We start from the raw sequence: 26,796 nt of genomic DNA, 5'->3' as shown, positions 1-26,796 counted from the left end.
TTTCACGAGACCCTGGATATGACCCATGCCGCTGCCGGACGACTTACCAGGCTCTGGACGATGCTCCGTCTATGCTCTGTGTGAGGCTGATGCCCAGGTTTCAGTTTGGCACATCCATGGCAGCTCCAATAAGACACATGAGTGGATCCTGTGCGGCTGGCATCTGGCTACTTGGACGTGTGAAGAGAAGAGAGGTGGAATGAACCTGTGGCCAAGTCCAGGAGCCCATGTCTCAGCACAAGCCTTTCAGCAGTCTGAGGAAGACGAGGCAGCAGGGAGGCATCACCGCCCCAGGTCCTCCCAGTGATGTCATGGGCTGGGATTCCTCAGGGAGTCAGCGGCAGGTTTAAACTTCTGAGCCAAATCATTCAAAGCTGCCAGACAGCTGCGGTGGCGAGACCCTGCGTGCGTGCAAGGCGAGGAGAAAAAGCAGGAGCGAGGATACAAAACAAGGGCAGAGTCCCTTTAAATATTCTTCATTGTGAACAGCAGTGTCATTAACTCTTTCAGAGAAGCTCCGACGTTAGTGCCCGGCAGAGTGTGTAAGCGAAAACGCGCTGGGAAGAGACGACAGCTCCAGCGGAAGACGGTGCAATTACTAGAATGCTGCGTACATGACACGTCGGGGACAACAGATCGACTGGCACGCTCTCCGGGGTAAAGCCAACACTCAGGTTAATGGAGGGAAAATGACTCCGGTCTGTCCCATCCACTCAGCACAGATGACAGGACGACTAATTGATCTCTCAGACAGCTGGCACACTCACACCACTGGTGGGGGCTCTATGATCAAAAACGATCCCACCAGTGGTGGCTCCACGTACAACTGCAATCCCACTGGTGGTGGCTCCACGTATTAAAAAAAAAAAAAAAATCATCCCACTGGTGGGGGCTCCACGTATACAAATCATCCCACTGGTGGGGGCTCCACGTATACAAATCATCCCACTGGTGGGGGCTCCACGTATATTAAAAAAAATCATCCTACTGGTGGGGGCGCCACGTATACAAATCATCCCACTTGTGGGGGCTCCACGTGTATTTAAAAAAAAAAAAATCATCCTACTGGTGGGGGCTCCACGTATACAAATCATCCCACTGGTGGGGGCTCCACGTGTATTTAAAAAAAAAAAAATCATCCTACTGGTGGGGGCTCCACGTGTATTTAAAAAAAAAAAAATCATCCTACTGGTGGGGGCTCCACGTATACAAATCATCCCACTGGTGGGGGCTCCACGTGTATTTAAAAAAAAAAAAATCATCCTACTGGTGGGGGCTCCACGTATACAAATCATCCCACTGGTGGAGGCTCCATGTGTGTATATATATATATATATATATATATATATATATATATATATATATATATATATATATATAAATCATCCCACTGGTGGACGCTCCACGTACATAAAGGACCCACTGGTGGGGCTTCACTTATAAAAATCATCTTACTGGTGGGGGCTTCACGTATAAAAAAAAATCATCCCACTGTTGGGGGCAACATGTATAAAAAGTCATCCCACTAGTGGGGGCACCATGTACAAAAAGGACCCCACCGATGGGGGGGGCACCATGTACAAAAATAATCTCATTGTTGGGGTCTCCACGTACAGAAAGCACTCTACCGATGGGGCTTCATGTACAAAAAAAAAAAAAAAATCACTCCATTGGTGGTGCTTCAGGTACAGAAATTCCAGCATAGTTGGGATTTGGGGGCTATATATACACATGATTCCACCGAAGCTGAAGGCTCAATGTACAGGAATTACCACCCACCACCAATGGTGGGGGCTCCACGTACAGAAATCATGCCCCACTGGAGATGTGTTAACACTTATGTTGGCAGAGACGGTGTGCTTTACATGCTGCGCATTAACGTTTGGTAGAAATTTGTTTTGCTTTGTCGTTTCCAAAACATCGCACACAAACATAGGAAGCCGGGTGGATCCGCTTATACTTCCCCCGGCCCAATCATCTACAAATCTGTCGGCACAAACCAGTGTGAGAGCAGAGCTGGCGCTGTGCCAGGACAGCAACTACCATGTTTACAAATAGTGAAGGAGTGAGAAGAAACAGCTTGAGGTTCATGTATCCGGAGGGATCAACTGTTTCCCGTAGCAACTAGATTTCCAATCGTAACAAACACAACATATCATCCTGGTTGCCAGGGGTGATAACAGTTATTAATGAACAGACACAATGTTTAAAAACCACGGGACAGTTAATTTCTCTGATGAAGCCCCTTTATACTGTCTGGTACATCAGGAGTTAAAACATCTTGAGACCATTGATTTGTGGGGGGGTTTCATCCGTGGAGGGGGCTCACTCACAGTTTTGACTAAGAACGCTGTCATGAATACAGAATGTGAACTAAATCTCCTCCAAGAGCAACTTCTCCCAACCATCCAGGAGCAATGTGATGATGATCAATTCTTTTTTCAGCAGATGAAGACCACGTCACAAGGCGAAAGTGATAATTAACAAATCAATGACATTTTGGGTCCATTGCCAGGAAACTACTCTGCTATCTATCCCATTGAGAATCCTCAAAAAGCAGAAGGACAAAAACACAGAAATTGTAATAAACTCCAAACCCTGATTAGGCAAGAAAGGGCAGTGGTCATCAGTCAGGATTTGTCCCAGAAGATGATATCCAGCTGCCAGGGCGAACAGCAGAAGTGTTAAAAAATAATGGACAACACTGTAAATATTGAGTCTTTACATAAACTTGATGTATTTGTCTAAAAAAAAGGGTAAAAACTTATGAAATTATGATAATTGTAAATCAGACTAAAAGCGAAAACTAAAATTTCTGTCGGTCTCCAAACCGTCTGGCCATGACTATAGAACATCAAGACCAGGTGAGCCTCATACTCTGGAGTATAGTCTGAGGCGGTGAGTGGAATCATATACGGGGGTCATTATGTGTCCCCCCGAATGTGAATAGAAGCATACTAAACCCACTAAAGAGCATTGGAATTACAGCCACAGCTGTGGTTACAATGCAAAACAAAACAGTGTGGATTTGATCAAACTATTTGACCAAGTCAGATTTAAGAAAACCTGACATGGGCTTTTATTTTTGAAGAGATCTCTAGGATGGTAGTGGGACGGATCTCTCCCTCCACTCATGATGTACAATAACAAATTATATTGTGGAACTGTGTCAGCCAGAAAAATCCATGTGAATACTTTTCTGGCCAATGATGACAAAAGTATTCTCAGAGTGATACCTTTATTGGCTAACCAACCAATATAGGTATCACTCCGAGAATACTTTTGTCATCATTGGGCAGAAAAGTATTCACATCCTTCTACTCAAAGTCTTGAAAATGGCCTGTGTCTACGATTCTCATTTAAACTATCAGTTAAGGCTTGGGTGTGTCAGTTTTGGTTTGCAAGCATCAGAGCAGGAGGCTCTGTGTAGGTCAGAACCAGATAAAGCAAAGCCACTGACACACCTATGAGTAATACGGTGGTGCAGTCGCCCACCGCAACAGATTTGATAAGGACGATCCGGCTGCGAATCAGAGGATAACAATTGATTTATGTTTGTAAGTTGCCAAAATAAAAGACATTGAAGTTGAACTAACCTGGGTCACTACCTCTTTGCTGCACTGTCATGAAAGCTACTGCCTAACAATAGACAGAAATACTCAATGACCTTCATCTTCTGGACTATAGACAGCAAGACCTGGTGACCCGCATATTCTGGAGTATAGACATCAAAACCTGGTGGTTCATCTTTTGAAGTATATACAGCAAGGGCTGGTGACCCCATCTTCTAAAGCAGGAGTGGAGAACCTCAGGCCCGCTTGCCGTTTACAGCCCCTGATGACCTTTTATCCTTCCCCCGTTCAGATTCCCGGGGACCACATTAAATTCTTTTTGCTCTGTAAGCAGGAGCATGCAGTGTTTATTACTGAACACTGAGGTGCGTGCAGTGATAGACTACGTCCTGACAACAGCACGTACTTTGTGGGTGAAATTAATGCACAATTTGTATGGCCCCTGAAGGATGGTATAAATATTCAATTGGCCTTTGGCAGAAAAAAAAATCCCCCCCCCCCCCCCGTTCTGAATTATAGGCAGCAAGATCTAGTGACTATGCAGAAAGAGGACATCAAGGTTCAAATAGAGATGCAAAGAAGTAAAATTTATTCTTCCTTTAGTTAATAAAGGAAGTTTAAGATCACATAGCACGATTGAAGAGTATTTGTTTTTTTTTTATTCTCCTCTGCACCCCTCGTCCCCAATTGCACTTATGCCTAGGTGCCATACAGTGTTGCCTTTATATATACGTTTTTAATTATTTAGTAAGAGAAGAAATTTTACTTCTATGCATCTCTATTTGAAGATGGATCTTTTTTTCTGCATACTTACCTGACGTTCAGCAGCAAAGTAATCCTGTACTTCAGTTTGAAAAAAGTTATCTGAATTATTCTCAAGGGTGAGCTGATTTCTTGCTTTTTTCCCCTCAAGACCTGGTGACCCAATCTTTTGTAGAATAGACATCAAGACCTGGTGAACCCATCTTTTGGAGTATAGCCATCAAGACCTGGTGACCCTATCTTTTGGAGAATAGACATCAAGACCTGGTGACCCCATCATTGGGAGTATAGACATCAAGACCTGGTGACCCCATCTTTTGGGGTATAGACATCAAGACCTGGTGACCCCATCTTTTGGGGTATAGACAACAAGACCTGGTGACCCCATCTTTTGGAGAATAGACATCAAGACTTGGTGATCCCATCTTCTGGAGAACAGACATCAAGACCTGGTGACCGCATTTTTTGGAATATTAACATCAAGACCTGGTGGCCCATCTTTTGAAGAACAGACATTAAGAACTGGTGACCCTATCTTTTGGACTATTGACATCAAGACCTGGTGGTCGCATGTTCTGGAGTATAGACATCAAGACCAAGTGACGCTCATTCCTTTGAGTAAACTTCACAACCTAGTAAACCTAATCTACCACAGCATAGATAGGGAGACCGGGTAATCTTCATTTCCTTGAGTACAAATGTCAGGAACGGTGAAGCATAGGTAATGTTACTGATACCCTGGACCACAACTGCTCTGTTGGCATCTTGTTTTAAACCTACAGAGATGCAGGTGTGAAGGATCTCCTAAATGGTACCTCTGCTGGAAGGCAGTAAGTATTGTATGGAAATGACATGCAATACAATATGAGGCCCAAGAGCTCCCATTGCAAAACAAAAAGATGTAGAAGGTTTACTATGTGGCAAATATTTGCTTTTATGGTTTCCCTCTCTTTAGCCAAGCAGAGGATACTCCACTTTCTTATATGTTGACACATACTGACCCAGTGTATACGAAACGGCTTATGCTAGGTTCATAGGGGCCTACGGACACATGGTGGGGAATTTCCAAGATATGTACCTCAGACAAGGAAATAAGCATGATGTGGACATAGTGTAATGCTCACCCTCCTTGAGACACATCAAATGGATTAACAGATCAATGATAATCACGCTCATAGATTGGTCATCACACAGAGATAAGCAGCACATTGCGGTATGTGACGAGAACATTGGCTCCATGTGTGAGACATCAGGCTGGAGCTCAAATGCATTGAAGGTTTTTTTCCCCATCTCAAATATTTGGACGGACTTGGTTTGCCTGGGGCCCTAGAACCATCAAGGCCTAACGAACTATAAAGACAGTTGTGGCATGCTGGGAATTGTATTTTTTCAGTAGAAGATACACAGGTTGCAGATATTTGAGCTATACCATGAACCCACCACCATAAACTGACATTCGCCAAAAGTCCAGGACCATTTTGCCGATAAATATGCTGTGGCATCTGAAGGCTTGCGCTCTACTGCTGCAGCAGAAAACTGTGATATGAAACCTAGAGATGCTGCGGCTTTCCATGGAGATGTCTGCGTGTAACCGGATCCACTCTCAGAGCGAATCGTCTATTAGTTGTATTTATGTCTCCGCTTCGCCCACGGAAAGAATGTCACAATTCACTCCGCAATCAAGATAAGAGCCGGGGACACGCTGCCTCCACGAAAAACAATTGCGTTTTATAGGAATTCAACAAAAGCTGGAAGAAGGATGATCGCCAAAACCCGATCTCCGGCCCTGGGAAAACACTGGTCACCCCCACATCGGAAAACCAGGCAGATGTATACATCATGGTCAATAGTGTGGTCCATGCTTATCCCACATAAAGTGTTTCTTATTATACACAGGATCGCAATCTACATCAAAGCGCCAATCTGAGCTGAAAATCTGGGTGGAGTGGGTGAGATCAATTACACCTGCCCTGTGACACGCTCTCTTACAAGTTTGTGCCCCCCCTCCCAGTCTGTTTTCTGTCTGACAGATATTTGAACAATTACAACATTACATATCAATAATGAGGGAAAGTGTAAATCTACAAACAGCAGGGAGAATTAGCATCCAGGAAGGCAGAGACCAGCCTGGCACCACCTGCAGATGCTTCTGCCAGCTTGTCTTCCATCTCTGCCAGAGAGGTTGGCGTTCATGCTTTGGCATGCGAGATCCCAGCTTGTTATGGAAAATGCCGCAGGAGTGTTATAGACTGCAAAGCTGTGGAAGGGGGGACTGATCCCTTACATTATGCCCGATTGAATGCTGATTGAAGCATCCGAACAGCAAGTACAATAATAAATAACGCTGCAATACATAAGGAGTGGAGTGACGGGATTTAGACCAGATGCTCACTAACACGGCATTCATCTCAATGCAGAAGCAAGATTTGTATGTTTATGGTGTTGGGTATAAGGCAGAGACACATCGCACTCTCGCATCAGGGATTCATGTTATTAACATTCCATATATTATACATCACATTTTTATATAAGTTGTACTATCCAGATCAGTGGATGCATTACCTTGTCATGTACGATTCTTCTAATCCTCAGTGACAAGCCCGGCTGTAACTCCTGTACAAAGAGAAAGAAAACATTACAAATAAATTCTAACACTGCCTGAGAAACTACTCCCAAGAGGGACAGCTGACTCCACCCCTGAGGATCCTAGCTATAAACATTCCAAAGGAAATCCTCACTCTGCCTGAGAAACTCCTCCCCTGAAAACCAGGTGATTCCACCCCCGAAGATCCTAGCTATGAATATCAGAAAGCCTCACTCTGCCTGTGTAATTCCTATCCTGAAGATCAGATGATCCCAATCTGAGGATTCTAGTCATAAAAATCAGAAATCCTCACTCGCCTCTGAAACTCCTCCCCTGAAGATCAGCCGATTCCATCCATGAAGATACTAGCTATAAATATTAGAAATCCTCACTCGCCTCTGAAACTTCTCCCCTGAGGATCAGCCGATTCCACCCTTGAAGATGCTAGCTATAAATATCAGAAATCCTCACTCGCCTCTGAAACGCCTCCCCTGAAGATCAGCCGATTCCATCCATGAAGATACTAGCTATAAATATTAGAAATCCTCACTCGCCTCTGAAACTCCTCCCCTGAGGATCAGCCGATTCCACCCTTGAAGATGCTAGCTATAAATATCAGAAATCCTCTCTCGCCTGTGAAATTCCCCCCGAGGATCGGCTAATTCCACCCTTGAAGATACTAGCTATAAATATCAGAAATCCTCACTCGCCTGTGAAATTCCTCCTGAGGATCGGTTAATTCCACCCTTGAAGATACTAGCTATAAATATCAGAAATCCTCACTCGCCTCTGAAGCTCCTCCACTGAGGATCAGCTAATTCCACCCTTGAAGATGCTAGCTATAAATATCAGAAATCCTCACTCGCCTCTGAAGCTCCTCCACTGAGGATCAGCTAATTCCACCCTTGAAGATACTAGCTATAAATATCAGAAATCCTCACTCGCCTCTGAAGCTCCTCCACTGAGGATCAGCTAATTCCACCCTTGAAGATGCTAGCTATAAATATCAGAAATCCTCACTCACCTCTGAAGCTCCTCCACTGAGGATCGGCTAATTCCACCCTTGAAGATACTAGCTATAAATATCAGAAATCCTCACTCGCCTCTGAAGCTCCTCCACTGAGGATCAGCTAATTCCACCCTTGAAGATGCTAGCTATAAATATCAGAAATCCTCACTCGCCTCTGAAGCTCCTCCACTGAGGATCAGCTAATTCCACCCTTGAAGATACTAGCTATAAATATCAGAAATCCTCACTCGCCTCTGAAGCTCCTCCACTGAGGATCAGCTAATTCCACCCTTGAAGATGCTAGCTATAAATATCAGAAATCCTCACTCGCCTCTAGAAGCTCCTCCACTGAGGATCGGCTAATTCCACCCTTGAAGATGCTAGCTATAAATATCAGAAATCCTCACTCGCCTCTGAAGCTCCTCCACTGAGGATCAGCTAATTCCACCCTTGAAGATGCTAGCTATAAATATCAGAAATCCTCACTCGCCTCTAGAAGCTCCTCCACTGAGGATCGGCTAATTCCACCCTTGAAGATGCTAGCTATAAATATCAGAAATCCTCACTCGCCTCTGAAGCTCCTCCACTGAGGATCGGCTAATTCCACCCTTGAAGATGCTAGCTATAAATATCAGAAATCCTCACTCGCCTCTGAAGCTCCTCCACTGAGGATCGGCTAATTCCACCCTTGAAGATGCTAGCTATAAATATCAGAAATCCTCACTCGCCTCTGAAGCTCCTCCACTGAGGATCGGCTAATTCCACCCTTGAAGATACTAGCTATAAATATCAGAAATCCTCACTCGCCTCTGAAGCTCCTCCACTGAGGATCAGCTAATTCCACCCTTGAAGATACTAGCTATAAATATCAGAAATCCTCACTCGCCTCTGAAGCTCCTCCACTGAGGATCAGCTAATTCCACCCTTGAAGATACTAGCTATAAATATCAGAAATCCTCACTCGCCTCTGAAGCTCCTCCACTGAGGATCAGCTAATTCCACCCTTAAAGATACTAGCTATAAATATCAGAAATCCTCACTCGCCTCTGAAGCTCCTCCACTGAGGATCAGCTAATTCCACCCTTGAAGATACTAGCTATAAATATCAGAAATCCTCACTCGCCTCTGAAGCTCCTCCACTGAGGATCAGCTAATTCCACCCTTGAAGATGCTAGCTATAAATATCAGAAATCCTCACTCGCCTCTGAAACTCCTCCACTGAGGATCGGCTAATTCCACCCTTGAAGATACTAGCTATAAATATCAGAAATCCTCACTCGCCTCTGAAGCTCCTCCACTGAGGATCAGCTAATTCCACCCTTGAAGATACTAGCTATAAATATCAGAAATCCTCACTCGCCTCTGAAGCTCCTCCACTGAGGATCAGCTAATTCCACCCTTGAAGATGCTAGCTATAAATATCAGAAATCCTCACTCGCCTCTGAAGCTCCTCCACTGAGGATCGGCTAATTCCACCCTTGAAGATACTAGCTATAAATATCAGAAATCCTCACTCGCCTCTGAAGCTCCTCCACTGAGGATCGGCTAATTCCACCCTTGAAGATGCTAGCTATAAATATCAGAAATCCTCACTCGCCTCTGAAACTCCTCCACTGAGGATCAGCTAATTCCACCCTTGAAGATGCTAGCTATAAATATGAGAAATACTCACTCGCCTCTGAAGCTCCTCCACTGAGGATCAGCTAATTCCACCCTTGAAGATGCTAGCTATAAATATCAGAAATCCTCACTCGCCTCTGAAGCTCCTCCACTGAGGATCGGCTAATTCCACCCTTGAAGATACTAGCTATAAATATCAGAAATCCTCACTCGCCTCTGAAGCTCCTCCACTGAGGATCGGCTAATTCCACCCTTGAAGATACTAGCTATAAATATCAGAAATCCTCACTCGCCTCTGAAGCTCCTCCACTGAGGATCAGCTAATTCCACCCTTGAAGATGCTAGCTATAAATATCAGAAATCCTCTGCTCCCCTTTAGATCAGCTGATCACACCTCCAACGATTCTAGCTATCAACATCAGAAATTCTCACTTGCCTGTGAAACGCCTTCCTTGAGGATGAGCTGAACCCACCCCCGAGGATCCTAGCTATAAATCTATAGCGTTTCTCCACTAACAATCATGTGTATGATATGATAGATCCACAGAAGACAGGCTAGTAATCCTCACAGTCCATAACTGATAACGGTGTGGGAGCAGTTTAGGAGAGCAAATATCAGTCACACAAACAGTTGGAAATGGCGATGGAGATACTTGACAAAGTACTAAGAAGCAAAGGGCAGGAAAGGCTACAGTCAGCCTCAGTGTGAAATCGCTCATAAAGGGAGGAATAGATATTACTCATCCATCCTACAGTCGGCTTTAAATAGTGGGTAACAGGCAGTAGCTAGAGGTGGTTAATACTTCACAAAGCTGATAACAGGACAAAAATTTTTATTCACTACAGGTTTCACGCTTTTCACTTACGTTCTCCGCTGTGATCACTTGAAGATGACAGGTTACCCGTTTTTCACTTTTTCTTCCTCAGTATTGGATGCCAACAAGGTGTTTGGGGGGTCTCGAGCTCTGCCCCACCTCAGGTCGTAATTTGCATCAAAGTCCTAAGTGTTGTCCACATGCAGCCCCATTATTAACACACAGGTGTCAGCCGGTAAATACGTCGATAGAGAGGCAGTAACACCTGTACTCTCTCCGCTGCCAAGTCGCCTCAGCGGTGCGCCCGCTGCAGAGCTGTAATTAGTGGGTATTGGAGCTGACAGCTCCTGCACCGCACCCGTTCCCTCAGCACAATGATTACTGCTCCAAGGATATCCCACACAAATGTTTAATACCATATTACTTGAGGCTTGTGCATTCCTCACATACCGGCGTCCTGGTATTACAACACAATGGAGGCAGGGCTGTGGACCTAGAAAGGGAGGTAGAAGAGTCCCCTGAGCTTACACCCCTCTACTGTGCAGTAACAATGACCCAGAACTGCCCCATACACAGTCTGGGTTTTACCATTAATGAACAGAATGCAAGAAGTGCAGTGAAGACTGACACTTCTACAGAAACAATGCTTGGAGATCGTGGAAGCAGGGGATGAAACGTCCACAGTATGTCTGCAGGTAGAGTGCCTTCAGCACTTTGCATCTAACACGCTCCACCAAAAAGAGTGATGAGAACCTGAGGTCATGTGGATAAAGGGTAAAACTGATAACTATAGAATTAGAGGAGATACAGGGTATACACACTGCCTTGAAAAAGAATTCATGCCCCGTGAACCTTTCCTTTTTCTTTTACGTTACACCCACAAAAGGTAAATGTATTTTATTAGGATTTTTAGTGATATACCAACACAAAGTACAAGTATTTGTGAAGTGTAAAGGAAATGATACACGGTTATCAAAATATTAATAAAAAATATCAAGCTGAATATTGTGATGTGCATTTGCATTCAGCCACTCCTGAGTCATTCGTCTGTAGGACCACCTTTTACGGCAATCACTGATGGAAGTCTTTTGGGGATGTCTCTACCAGCTTTGCACATCGTGAAGCTGAAATATTTGCCCATTCTTCATTGCACACTTTCTCTTGCTCAAGACGGATGGAGGAGTCTGTGATTAGCAATTTAAAAGTCTTGTCACAGGTTCTCAATGGGATTTCCGTCTGGACTGTGACTGGGCCATGAATATGATTTTATCTAAACCATCCATTGTAGCTCCAGCAAGATGTTTAGGGTCGTTGTCCTCCTGGAAGGTGAATCTACGGTCTCAAGTATTTTGCAGCCTCAGGTTTTCCTCCAGGATTGCTCTATATTTAGCTCCATCCTTCTTCTCATCAACTCTGACCAACTTCTAGGTCCCTGCTGAAGAAAAGTATTACCACAGCATGCAGCTGCCACCACCACGTTTGACGGTGGGGATGGTGTTTTGAGGGCGATGTGCAGTGTTCGTTTGCCACACATAGCGTTTTGCATTGAGCCCAAAAAGTTCTACTTTGGTCTCATCTGACCCGAGAATCTTCTTCCACATGCTCGCTGTAAACAGGACTTCTTATGGCTTGCTTTAAAAAATGTCTTTCTTCTTGCCACTCTTACATAAAGGCCAGATTTGGGGAGAATATGATTAACAGTTGTTCTGTGGACAGATTCTCCCACCTGAGCTGTGGTTCTCTGCAGGTCCTTCAGAGTGACTATGGGCCTCTTGACTGCTTCTATAATTAATGCTCTACTTGCTTGGGATGTTCGTTTAGGTGGACAGCCATGTCTTAATAGATTTGCAATTGTGCTATACTCCTATTTTTGGATGATGGATTGAGCAGTGCTCTATGACAGCCCAAGCTCTGAACCTATTTTTTAACCTACCACTGCTTTACTTTTCTCCACAACTTTATCCCTGAGCAGTCTGGTGTGTTCCCTTGTTTTTTTATGATGCTGTTTGATCCCTAATGTTCTCAAACCTCTGAGGCCTTCACAGAACAGATGTAGCTCTACTGAGAAGTAATTGCACACAGGTGGACTCAATTTATTAATTATGGCACATCAGGGGACAATTTGTCACTCAGGATTTTATTGAGGGGTATCAGACTACATGGGGCTCAATACAAATGCATGTCACAATTTTACACTTCACAAAGACCTGCTACTTTGTGTTGGTATTTCACATAAAATCCCAATAAAATAACTAAGTTTGTGGGTGTAGCATGAAAAAATGTGGAAAAGTTCAGAGGATATAAATACTTTTTTAAGGCACTGTACATGCAGAATAACACAGATACTGATAATTACCGTACATACAGAATACAGGACAGGAGAAGTGGTACAGTGTGTGTGTGTGTATATATATATATATATATATATATATACACACATACACTGTGGTGTGCGAAATCATTCACTCACTCGCTTGGATTTTTACCCAATTTATTACATTACAACCTGTGTCTAAATATTTTTGTGATCTTATTTGTGTGTGATGCATCAGCACTGAATAACTTAAGTTGCTGAAGTGATGTGAGAAAAATAAAAGCTTAAATTAAATTTATGGGATCAAATAACTAAAAATTGGCATGCTCATATTTATTCACCACTTTTGCTATGAAGCCCCTAAAATTTCTGGTGCAAGCGATTATCTTCATAAGTTACATACTTAGTGAAAGGAAGTCCACCTGTCAGCAAGCCATGTCTCACACGGTCTGTAGTATATACACTTTACCTTTTGTGAAAGGCCACAGGGACTGCACAACCATAAAAGCAAGAGGCACCACTAACCAAATAACACCATGAAGACCAAGGAGATCTCCAAACAAGTCAGGGACAAAGTTAGGCTAGGTCCACATAGCGTATGCGCTAAACGGATTGCCCTAACGCAATGTGAACCTAGCCTTATACAAATTAGGGTTGGGTTATAAAAAAAAATCCCAATTTCTGATGATCCCATTTAGCACCATCAATTTAATTATTATTAGATGGAAAGACCATGGTACCACAACAAACCTACCAAGAGCGCGCCACCCACCAAAGCTCTCAGCGGTAGCAAGGAGAGCATTAATCAGAGGGGTAGCACAGTGACCAAAGGTAACCCTGAAGGAGCTGCAGAGTTCCCAAGCACAGACTGGAGTATCTGTCCATACGACCATAATAAGCCGTACACTCCATAGAGGTGGCCTTTATGGAAGTGGGCAAAAAAAGCCTTTATTAACAAAAATTGTACAGCTCGTTTTGCGTTTGCCAAAAGACATGTGGGAGACTCCCCAAATGTATGGAGGAAAGTGCTGTGGTCAGATGAGGCCAAAATTGAACTTTTCGGTCACCGAGGTAAATGCTATGTCTGGCAGCAAACCAACACATCTCATCACCCCAAGAACACCATCCCCACAGTGAAACATGATGGTGGCAGCATCATACAGTGGGGATATTTTTTGGCAGCAGGGACAGGGAAAATGGTCCGAGTTGAGGGGAAGATGGATGGTGTGGAATACAGGCATATCCTTGAGCAAAACCTGTTTCAGTTTGTCAGTGATTTGAGACTGGGAAGGAGGTTCACCTTCCAACAAGACAATGACCCAAAGTATACTGCTAAAGCAACACTCGAGTGGTTTAAGGAGAAACGTGTACATATTTTGGAGTGGACTAGTCAAAGCCCAGACCTTAATCTAATTGGGAATCTATGGTTAGACGTTAAGATTGCTGTCCATCAGAGGAAACCATCTAACGAGAAGGAGCTGGAGCAGTTTTGGATTGAGCAATGAGCAAAAAATCCCAGTGGAAAGATCAGATAGACTTATCCAAAGCAACTTTCAGCTGTAATTGCAGCAAAAAGTAGGCTCTCCAAAGTACTGACTTTAGGGGGCGGAATAGTTATGCACACTGAAGTTTTCAAGTTTTTTGTTCGATGTGTTACTGTTTACTTCACAATAAAAAGAAAACAAACTGTTCACAATTGCAGGCATGTTCTTTACATGAACCGATGCAAACCCTAAAAAAAACAAAAAAAAACAAACAGTGAAATTCCAGGTTATGAGGTCGCAAAAAATGCCAAGGGGAGTGAATACTTTTGCAAGCCACTATACAGGACAATACAAATACTGAGAATTACCCCCAGCATAAAGGACAGAAGTGGAACTGTGCAGTGTATATATATACAGGATAATACAGATACTGAGAATTACACCCAGTATACAGGACAGGAGAAGTGGTACTGTGCAGTGTATATGTACAGGATAATACAGATACTGAGAATTACACCCAGTATACGGGACAGGAGAAGTGGTACTGTACAGTGGGTATATACAGGATAATACAGATACTGAGAATTACACCCAGTATACAGGACAGGAGAAGTGATACTGTGCAGTGTATATGTACAGGATAATACAGATACTGAGAATTACACCCAGTATACAGGACAGGAGAAGTGGTACTGTGCAGTGTATATGTACAGGATAATACAGATACTGAGAATTACACCCAGTATACAGGACAGGAGAAGTGGTACTGTACAGTGGGTATATACAGGATAATACAGATACTGAGAATTACACCCAGTATACAGGACAGGAGAAGTGATACTGTGCAGTGAATATACACAGGATAATACAGATACTGAGAATTACACCCAGTATACAGGACAGGAGAAGTGGTACTGTGCAGTGTGTATATACAGGATAATACAGATACTGAGAATTACACCCAGTATACAGGACAGAAGTGGTACTGTGCAGTGTATATATACAGGATAATACAGATACTGAGAATTACACCCAGTATACAGGACAGGAGAAGTGGCACTGTGCAGTGTATACAGGATAATACAGATACGGAGAATTACACCCAGTATACAGGATAGGAGAAGTGGCACTGTGCAGTGTATACAGGATAATACAGATACTGAGAATTACACCCAGTATACAGGATAGGAGAAGTGGCACTGTGCAGTGTATACAGGATAATACAGATACGAGGAATTACACCCAGTATACAGGACAGGAAAAGTGGTACTGTGCAGTGTGTATATACAGGATAATACAGATACTGAGAATTACACCCAGTATACAGGACAGAAGTGGTACTGTGCAGTGTATATATACAGGATAATACAGATACGGAGAATTACACCCAGTATACAGGACAGGAGAAGTGGTACTGTGCAGTGTATATATACACATGATAATACAGATACTGAGAATTACACCCAGTATACAGGACAGGAGAAGTGGTACTGTGCAGTGTATATATACACATGATAATACAGATACTGAGAATTACACCCAGTATACAGGACAGAAGTGGTACTGTGCAGTGTATATATACAGGATAATACAGATACGGAGAATTACACCCAGTATACAGGACAGGAGAAGTGGTACTGTGCAGTGTATATATACACATGATAATACAGATACGGAGAATTACACCCAGTATACAGGACAGGAGAAGTGGTACTGTGCAGTGTATATATACAGGATAATACAGATACTGAGAATTACGCCCAGTATACAGGACAGGAGAAGTGGTACTGTGCAGTGTGTATATACAGGATAATACAGATACTGAGAATTACACCCAGTATACAGGACAGGAGCAGTGGTACTGTGCAGTGTATATACAGGATAATACAGATACTGAAAATTACACCCAGTATACAGGACAGGAGAAGTGGTACTGTGCAGTGTATACACATGATAATACAGATACGGAGAATTACACCCAGTATACAGGACAGGAGAAGTGGTACTGTGCAGTGTATATATACAGGATAATACAGATACTGAGAATTACACCCAGTATACGAGACAGGAGTAGTGGTACTGTGCAGTGTATATATACAGGATAATACAGATACTGAGAATTACACCCAGTATACGAGACAGGAGTAGTGGTACTGTGCAGTTTCCATATATGCAGCATAAGGTAATTGGTACTGTGTAAAATATATATAAAAATGAGATACTGAAAAGTATTTTCTCTGTGCTTTGTTTTGATGTGACTGCACTGACATTCTACTCATGAATCAGGAGACTCAGGATGAGAACAGTTATAAATATGTCTTTCGTGCTGCTCAGTATTACTTCTCTTTAATATGATGTGATATTTGGATGTAACAAGAGACTCCAAAACTTTGTATTAGGAGCCTCCAAGCAATGAATCGCTCTTGCCCATCATCTTGGCACCATGTGGACTTGGCAGGGAACTCATAGATTGTGCCAAGCGATAAACATTTTTGACAAGGTTCCATGGAGCCGGATTCTGCCAAGAAGGAGCCAGAGATATGGTGGGAATGTGGCTGTGAAATGAAGAGAAGAGGGAGGGGGCAAAAAGGCAGCCATGGAGAAAGAACACCCGACTGCATACAAGTCCACTGGACCACCCTTGGTTACTCAAGGAGGCCGAGATCTCCATCTCAAAAAAAGGGGTTAAAGGAGGCAGACTAACTCTTTCTACACTAAGTCCAGGACTGCTGTAATTATTAAGATGAGGGGCTCCACAAGCATGCTGCACAATTTGCATAATATAAAAAAAGTCTGAAAAAAGTCCCAGTGTTATCCAAAAGGTTCTGCTCTGGTTCTGTAGAGAACAGGACCACTGTCTGATTACACTATGTGATATGGAGAACTGTGGTCACTAAGACTGCTCATCCTCTGTGACCCCACAAGTATTGATCAGCGATGCTCGCTGACTGCAGGGATGAGCCACTTACTGGCATCTGTCAGTCACCCTGCACCGATCCTACGCCCAGGACAATGCAGACGCACCATCATCGATCACACCGTGCCTAATGGACTCCATGTTTATTTAATGGACAACGATGTCACATGTATATTCTCCATATATTGTGCTTTGGTAATGAGCACCGGCAGACCATTCATAGGGAAACCAGCTGAGGCCGCAGTCACTTCCCGCACATTCCTCAGACATGACTATCCCATTAAGAAGTGGAAAAGAAGGAATTATATTGTCATTTTTCCTACTGTTTTTCTGGATGGAAACCACCTTCCTTTTTGCATCTAATTGTAATGACAGCAGCACAGTGGCTCAGTGGTTAGCACTGTAGGCTTCCAATGCTGGCTTTCCAGCGAACACACATATATATCATTGAGCAGGTCCTGGGTAGAGCATTCCAGAGAGCTGGTGCAGCAAGAAAAAAGCCTAGCAGACGGCCATGGATAAGGGATTATTTGATACATTTACAGCAGAAAATGTAACAAGGATGTTTTCAGGTTTTCTTTCTACCTTCACTACTTATCATTTTCTCTCTGATTACAGACCTCAGGGATTGAGACAGAGAGGACAAATATTCAAGGGGAAAATAAAAGCAGATTATAAAAAACAAAACAAAAAAAAAAAAAAAACTTTGCACAATTGAAACTTTGCGCTGAGAGAACAAGACTCGGAGGAATCACGAAAGGATGAGATTATAGGATAAGATACAGGAGACAGCAGAGGAAGACATCAAGAGTGGCAGAGAGAAGACCGGGAATAATGCGGGGAACACAACTGCACATAGGCACACTCCTCGCCCTGCAGGTCATCCACTAGAGATCCGAGAGGACAGTGCAGGATCTAGAGAGACGGAGACACAAGTCAGCAGCAGAGATCCTCTATACAAGGGAGAAACATAGCGAATAATGACCACAACATAGCATAGGCACACTCCTCGCCCTGCAGGTCATTCACTATAGGCCCAAGAGAACAGTGCAGGATCTAGAGAGACGGAGACACAAGTCAGCAGCAGAGATCCTCTATACAAGGGAGAAACATAGCGAATAATGACCACAACATAGCATAGGCACACTCCTCTCCCTGCAGGTCATCCACTAGAGATCCGAGAGGACAGTGCAGGATCTAGAGAGACGGAGACACAAGTCAGCAGCGGAGATCCTCTATACAAGGGAGAAACATAGCGAATAATGACCACAACATAGCATAGGCACACTCCTCGCTCTGCAGGTCATCCACTAGCGATCCGAGAGGACAGTGTAGGATCTAGAGAGACGGAGACACAAGTCAGCAGCAGAGATCCTCTATACAAGGGAGAAACACAGCGAATAATGACCACAACATAGCATAGGCACACTCCTCGCTCTGCAGGTCATCCACTAGAGATCCGAGAGGACAGTGCAGGATCTAGAGCAGGGGTGGGGAATCTTCTTTCTGCCAAGGGCCATTTGGATATTTATGCCATCCTTGGGGGCCGTACAAACTCCGCCCACAAAGTACATCCTGACTCTGGCACTGGTGTCAGGACGTAATCTTTCATTGCATGCCATTCAGTGTTCAGTAGAGAACACTGTGTATGTGTGCTAACAGAGCAAGAAGAAATTAATGAGCTGGTTGTAATCAAAATACACCTCCCTACCCAAGAATGTGGTCCCTGAGAATCTGCCCGAGGGGCCTGATAAAATGTCATCGAGGGCCGTAAATGGCCCTGGGGCCTGAGGTTCCCCACCTCTGATCTAGAGAGACGTAGACACAAGTCAGCAGCGGAGTTCCTCTATACAAGTGAAACATAGTGAATAATGACAACATAGCATAGGCACACTCCTCTCCCTGCAGGTCATTCACTATAGGCCCAAGAGAACAGTGCAGGATAAGGAGAGACTGGGAAACATGGAGTAGTAGACTTCATAAATACAGGGAGAATATGGTTAATGCTGGAAACATAACTGCACATAGGCACACTCCTCTCCCTGCAGGTCATTCACTATAGAGCTGGGAGGACAGTGCAGGATCTAGAGTGACGGAGACAAGTCAGCAGCGGAGATCCTCTATACAAGGGAAACATAGTGAATAATGACAACATAGCATAGGCTGGGAAACACGGAGTAGCGGACTACATAATTGCAGGGAGAATATCGGGAATGAAGAAAAAAAATAAATAAATAAATTGGGAATAATGCCAGGAACACAACTGCACATAGGTACAGTCCTCTCCCTGCAGGTCATTCACTATAGAGCCGGGAGGACAGGGCAAGATCTAGAGTGACAGAGACACACGTCAGCAGCGGAGTACCTCAATACAAGGGGAACTGAATAATCTACTACATGATTGTCTAAAGGTACTGTCACACTAGACGATATCGCTAGCGATCCGTGACGTTGCAGCGTCCTCGCTAGCGATATCGTCCAGTGTGACAGGCAGCAGCGATCAGGCCCCTGCTGGGAGATCACTGGTCGGGGAAGAAAGTCCAGAACTTTATTTGGTCGCTGGACTCCCCGTAGACATCGCTGAATCGGCGTGTGTGACACCGATTCAGCGATGTCTTCGCTGGTAACCAGGGTAAACATCGGGTAACTAAGCGCAGGGCCGCGCTTAGTAACCCGATGTCTACCCTGGTTACCATCCTAAAAGTAAAAAAACAAACACTACATACTTACCTACCGCTGTCTGTCCCCCGGCGCTGTGCTCTGCACTCCTCCTGCTCTGGCTGTGAGCGTCGGTCAGCCGGAAAGCAGAGCGGTGACGTCACCGCTCTGCTTTCTGGCTGCCCGGCGCTCACAGCCAGACCAGAGAAGCAGAGCGCCGAGGACAGACAGCGGAAGGTAAGTATGTAGCGTTTGTTTTTTTACTTTTTAGGATGGTAACCAGGGTAAACATCGGGTTACTAAGAGCGGCCCTGCGCTTAGTAACCCGATGTTTACCCTGGTTACCGGGGACCTCGGGATCGTTGGTCGCTGGAGAGCTGTCTGTGTGACAGCTCTCCAGCGACCAAACAGCGACGCTGCAGCGATCCGGATCGTTGTCGGTATCGCTGCAGCGTCGCTATGTATGACGGTACCTTAAGGGTCACTTCCGTCCGTCCGTCTGTCTGTCACAGATATTCATTGGTTGCGGCCTCTGTCTGTCATGGAAATCCAAGTCGCTGATTGGTCGTGGCAAATCGCCCACGACCATTGCCACGACCAGTCAGCGACGGGTGCAGTCCGGCAGCAACATGGCCGCTCCTTCCTCCCCGCAGTCAGTGCCCGCTCCATACTCCCCTCCAGTCAGCGCTCACACAGGGTTAATGGCAGCGCTAATGGACCGCGTTATGCCGCGGTGTAACGCACTCCATTAACGCTGCTATTAACCCTGTGTGACCAACTTTTTTACTATTGATGCTGCCTATGCAGCATCAATAGTAAAAAGATCTAGTGTTAAAAATAATAAAAAAAATAAAAAATCATCATATACTCACCTTCCGGCGCCTTTCCTGCTCCTCATGACGCTCCGGTGACCAGTCCATGCATTGCGTTCTCGCGAAATGATGACGTAGCGGTCTCACGAGACCGCTACATCATCATCTCGCGAGACCGCAATGCACTCTTGAGACCAGAGCGCGCGAGGAGCGTCGGTAAACGCTTCCTGGATCCAGGGGCCAACGGAAGGTGAGTATAACTATTTTTTTATTTTAATTCTTTTTTTTTTTTTTTTTAACAGGGATATGATGCCCACATTGCTATATACTACGCGGGCTGGGCAATATACTACGCGGGCTGGGCACTATACTACGCGGGCTGGGCACTATACTACGCGGGCTGGGCAATATACTACGCGGATGGGCAATATACTACGCGGCTGGGCAATATACTACGTGGCTGGGCAATATACTACGTGGGCTGTGCAATATACTACGTGGACATGCATATTCTAGAATATCCGATGCGTTAGAATCGGGCCACCATCTAGTCTACTATATAATTGTCTTAGGGTCACTTCCGTCTGTCTGTCTTTCTTTCTTTCTGTCACGGATATTCATTGGTCGTGGCCTCTGTCTCTCATGGAAATCCAAGTCGCTGATTGGTCGTGGCAAAACGCCCACGACCAATCAGCGACGGGCATAGTCCGGCGGCAACATGGCCGCTCTTTCCTCCCCGCAGTCAGTGCCTGCTCCATACTCCCCTCCAGTCAGCCCTCACACAGGGTTAATGGCAGCGTTAATGGACCGAGTTATGCCGCAGTGTAACGCACTCCATTAACCCTGTGTGACCAACTTTTTACTATTGATGATGCGTATGCTGCATCGATAGTAAAAAGATCTAATGTTACAAATAATAATAGTAAAAAAAAAACGTTATTCTCACCCTCCGACGTGCGCGGTGTCCTCGGCAGTGCAAGTGGCAGGCTCCGGTGCCAAGGATGCTATGCGAGAAGGACCTTCCATAACGTCACGGTCATGTGACCGCGACGTCATCACAGGTCCTGCACTCATACCAACCCTGGGACCGGAAGCTGCCGCGTGCACCGCCCACAGGCGCCAGGACTACAAGGGGCCCCTCGGAAAGTGAGTATATGTTTATTTTTTATTTTAAGTCTTTTTTAACCTGTTACATACATGTCTGGGCAATATACTACGTGTCTGTGCTGTATACTACGTGGCTCTGTGCTGTATACTACGTGGCTGGGCAATATGCTATGTGGCTGGGCAATATGCTACGTGGCTGGGCAATATGCTACGTGGCTGGGCAATATGCTACGTGGCTGGGCAATATGCTACGTGGCTGGGCAATATGCTACGTGGCTGGGCAATATACTACGTGGCTTGGCAATATACTACGTGGCTGGGCAATATACTACGTGGACATGCATATTCTAGAATACCCGATGCGTTAGAATCGGGCCACCATCTAGTGACTAACATAATATAGTATTGGCACACTCCTCCCTGTAGGTCACCCATGGTAAATCCGAGAGAACAATGCAGGATCTGGAGAGATGGAGACACCTGGAACAATGAAGTACATTAATATAGCGAGAACACAAGGAATAATGGTGGTAAAAGCAGTGCATAAGCACACTCCAATCCTTGCAGGTCTCGTCTTACCCGAGTCCTGGCGATACAATTGTACTATTAGCCGTGTCAGAGGGACTAATAGATCAAAGCCGTAACTCAGCAGTATCACAGCCGCATCCCCTCCTCCCATAATACAACGTCCAGGGTGGTCATCAAATGTGAAGGCTAGTCCTGCCACTACTGCTTATGCACACTGGGATCAAGACAGATTAACCCTTCATACTGGGTTAGCCATTAGTGGATGGTAGAGATTACCCTCTTCAGCCATTGATGTCCTATGGGACTACATCGGACACTGGGGAGAATAAGTTAATGCCCCCTTTAACATCAAGGCATTTCTCTTTAACCCCCTCTGGGAGTTTAAAGCTAATCCTTTTTTTTAGCCTGGAATTCCCCTTTAGTACAGGACACTATCGCCTGCCAAGGCCACGGAATTAAAGGGCGTTGAGGAAGAAATCTTTGCAGCCTTGTAATTCCTCAATGGTAATGGCCGGGTTGTGGGGGATTGTGAGCGCAAGGTCGTGGTTTACTTGCTGCTTATGCCCTATTAATAATGCATCATTAGGCCTTCTTATGTTATTCTAATTGCCGTAATGTGTGAAATTTACACCCAGCCTGGTGCCAGCAGTGCTTAATGACCCCCAGCCTGGACTCTCAGTGTGCTCCCTGCATCACATCCAGAAGAGGGGATTCATCCGGCTTTCCCAGAACCCTGAATACAAGAGGTGGTCATTCAGAAATCGGAGAGCAGTAGTGGAAGCCATATTTGTTGTAAGGGTTTACTATGGAGCGCGATGCCATTAGCAGATGAATGGCCTGCAAAATGGATGTAGGCCAAATATAGGAGTTGCTCAGACCAGCGGGATATGCCTGGTGGCGCAGTGTCCTTGTAGTGGTACCTTCCCTTTAACAGCAAAATTCCAGCCGGATCCAGTCCCCAGAAAGAAAAATAAAACCGAAGGATCTTTAAGAAGCACTTGAGTTAATTCCGTGCCCCCCTTCCTCCCGGCATCGGCTGACATTAACTACATGACATAACATTGATTATGAGGTTTTATTACAAGGAACGTGCACCCCCCTCGCTCTCCCGCCGCCCTTGAAACGTCTCGTAATGAAAACCAACCCCGGGCAGAGCGAGCGAGCGAGAGCCCAGCGTTCCTGAATTACCAATAACTTGTGGCCTCCATCTCTATCAAAGAGCGGAAAGCTGATCCCCCGGCGGCGGCCCTCACTGCGGCTCCGGCAAAACACAAGATGCTTTGTTGCAGCTCGCTTCCTTAGATGATGCAGAGACAATTTCCTTTTTTTTTTTCTTTCTTTCATGAGGATTCTCAAAGAAGAAATCCAGAGAAAAACTGCGAAAACCAAAACGGAAAATGCGCAAATGTTCACGGAAATGACTAAGAACGTCAACCGCGCTTAACCCCCACAACACTGATAAGACCCCTCATTTCCCCCAAAGTACCATCTTCAGAGCTACCTTTATAAAGGTTTTCCATCCTTCGGTATCACATGACTAGGTGCGCATACGCAAGAAACGGAAAGTGACAAAGGGGCGGGGCTTGACAACCATTTCCTGGTTTGTGGGAAAATCAGTGTCAAGGATAAGCCGACAAACTGCAGCACAGGTAATGGAGGCACGTAGATGGGCGAGAGACCAGGTTTTATTTTTACCTCAAGTTTCCCTTTAATTTACATTCATCAGGTCACCCACCAGTACAACCTGTGGGTAGGATGACGGTGGGTGTGGGGCCTAATACAATTGTATAACAGCCCTCATACAACCTAAACCACGTATTTGGCAGCTCAGATGACACAGACTCGGATAATCCCCTCATTTCTGCTCAAGTGCCCAGTCGAGGAGAAGGAGCGGGGGGGATGGGAGAGATTTCCTGCAGCCATTAACCTATGCTGTGAATCCGTGACCCTGGCGGGATAATCCGATGGCGGTGTAAATGATGGCGGATAACGCAGCACTGCACAGACGGTAACAGCGTACATCTGTCACTTATACTAATACTTCTCAGCTTCTACACAAGTGTGATCACAACATGCACCCCATGTCTCCCATCTGGAAAAGATCCCACTCTAACGAGCACTTCATCGCATTCAAACAGTCCCTCACTACTTTCAAGACCACACTCGCCACAGCTAAACAAACCTACTTCTCATCTCTCATATCCTCTCTCTCTCACAACCCTAAACAGTTATTCAACACCTTAAACTCTCTCCTCTCTCCCCCAGCACCTCCTCCCTCCCCACTTATCTCCGCTGAAGACTTTGCCTCATTTTTCAAGCAGAAGATTGATAGCATTAGAGACAGTTTTGGTCAACAACCCCCAGAGCCCTTCCTCCCAACTTCCCATCCCTCCACCTCCAAAACCAACTTCTCCACCATTACAGAAGATCAACTCTCCACTCTACTCTCAAGATCGCATCTCACCACCTGTGCACTTGACCCACTCCCATCCCACCTCATCCCAAACCTCACCACAATCTTCATCCCAACCCTAACTCATCTCTAAAACCTATCACTAACAACTGGTGTTTTCCCCTCAAGCTTTAAACATGCCTCCATCACACCTATCCTCAAAAAGCCCTCTCTTGACCCATCCTCTGTATCTAGCTATCGCCCCATATCACTTCTCCCCTATGCCTCCAAACTACTGGAACAACACGTCTACCTTGAACTGTCCTCCCATCTCTCTTCTTGCTCCCTCTTTGACCGCCTACAATCTGGCTTCTGGTCACACCATTCCACCGAAACTGCCCTAACTAAAGTCACCAATGACCTCTTAACCGCCAAGAGCAAGCGACACTACTCTGTCCTCCTCCTCCTCCACCTGTCGGCTGCCTTTGACACAGTGGACCATTCCCTATTATTACAAACCCTCTCATCCCTTGGCATCGCAGACTTGGCCCTATCCTGGATCTCATCATACCTAACAGACCGGACATTCAGCGTCTCCCATTCACACACCACCTCCTCACCTCGCCCTCTATCTGTCGGAGTCCCACAAGGTTCAGTCCTTGGGCCCTTGCTCTTCTCCATTTACACCTTTGGTCTGGGACAGCTCATAGAATCTCATGGCTTTCAGTATCACCTCTATGCTGACGACACACAGATCTACATCTCTGGACCAGATATCACCTCCCTTCTAACCAGAATCCCTCAATGTCTGTCCACTATTTCATCCTTCTTCTCCGCTAGATTTCTGAAACTTAACATGGACAAAACAGAATTCATCATCTTTCCCCCATCTCACGCGACCCCCCCTAACGAACCTATCCATTACAGTAAATGGCTGCCCACTCTCCCCAGTCCCACACGCTCGCTGCCTCGGGGTAATCCTTGACGCTGATCTCTCCTTCAAACCACATATCCAAGCCCTTTCCACTTCCTGCCGACTTCAACTCAAAAATATTTCACGAATCCGTTCATTCCTCAACCATGAATCTGCAAAAACCCTAGTTCATGCCCTCATCATCTCTCGCCTTGACTACTGTAACCTCCTGCTCTGTGGCCTCCCCTCTAACACTCTCACACCCCTCCAATCTATTCTAAACTCTGCTGCCCGACTAATCCACCTGTCCCCCTGCTATTCCCCGGCCTCTCCCCTCTGTCAATCCCTTCACTGGCTCCCCATTGCCCAGAGACTCCACTACAAAACCCCAACCATGACGTACAAAGCCATCCACAACCTGTCTCCTCCATACATCTGTGACCTCGTCTCCCGGTACTTTCCTACACGCAACCTCCGATCCTCACAAGATCTCCTACTCTACTCCCCTCTTATCTCCTCTTCCCACAATCGTATACAAGATTTCTCTTGCGTATCACCCCTACTCTGGAACCCTTCACCACAACACATCAGACTCTCGCCTACCATCGAAACCTTCAAAAAGAACCTGAAGACCCACCTCTTCAGACAAGCCTACAACCTGCAGCTACCACCGATCGACCAAACCGCTGCATGACCATCTCTACCCTAACCTACTGTATTCTCACCCATCCCTTGTAGATTGTGAGCCTTCGTGGCCAGGGTCCTCATTCCTCCTGTACCAGTTATGACTTGTATTGTTTAAGATTATTGTACTTGTTTTCATTATGTATACCCCTCCTCACATGTAAAGCGCCATGGAATAAATGGCGCTATAACAATAAATAATAATAATAATAATAATAATGTCTCCGTGCCATGTACTGGAGTGTAACAATTCAGGACGCAGTACCACTTACAACCTAATAAACTGTGGGTGGCACTGTAGAGCTCTGCCCCTTCATTAATGGGAGCCTTAAAACACCAAGTCATGTTAATCACCATAATAAGGTATGCAAATTGCCTCTTCAGAGAAAAGGAGGACTTAAACTCTATAGCGCCACCTGTTGGAAGTAGCAATCCTACAAGTCACAATCAACTCTTTAACGAGTCGTGCAATATGACTTAGGATAAAAGACAAATCAGTATCTCAATTCGCAGACACGGTGTTTGGGGCTGTTGGCCCTCGTCAGTCCGAATCATGAGCACTAATTTGGCTAGGTGAGAGGCTCTGGACTGGGGTCTAAGGGGTAAGAAGGTAGAAATCAAGTGG

General features: G+C 45.2%; 1 protein-coding gene across 8 annotated transcripts in view; it reads right to left on the bottom strand.

The window, feature by feature from the left end:
* Nucleotides 1-26,796, bottom strand: part of SULF2 (sulfatase 2) — a 110,149-nt gene that overhangs the window by 41,948 nt on the left and 41,405 nt on the right. For 4 of the 8 annotated variants that reach the window (XM_069750830.1, XM_069750836.1, XM_069750832.1 and 1 more), the window contains one exon: nucleotides 6,897-6,947. The gene's annotated coding sequence lies outside the window, so the exon portion shown is untranslated. Of the gene's footprint in view, nucleotides 1-47; nucleotides 589-6,896; nucleotides 6,948-10,413; nucleotides 10,750-23,370; nucleotides 23,559-26,796 lie in introns of those variants that run through there. The other 4 variants (XM_069750831.1, XM_069750833.1, XM_069750834.1 and 1 more) reach the window with 4 other exon arrangements.

Source organism: Ranitomeya imitator, chromosome 2, assembly GCF_032444005.1.
Source record: "Ranitomeya imitator isolate aRanImi1 chromosome 2, aRanImi1.pri, whole genome shotgun sequence".
Taxonomy (NCBI): domain Eukaryota; kingdom Metazoa; phylum Chordata; class Amphibia; order Anura; family Dendrobatidae; genus Ranitomeya; species Ranitomeya imitator.
Note: the sequence above shows the minus strand (reverse complement) of the source record. Positions and strands in the feature narration are given on the sequence as shown.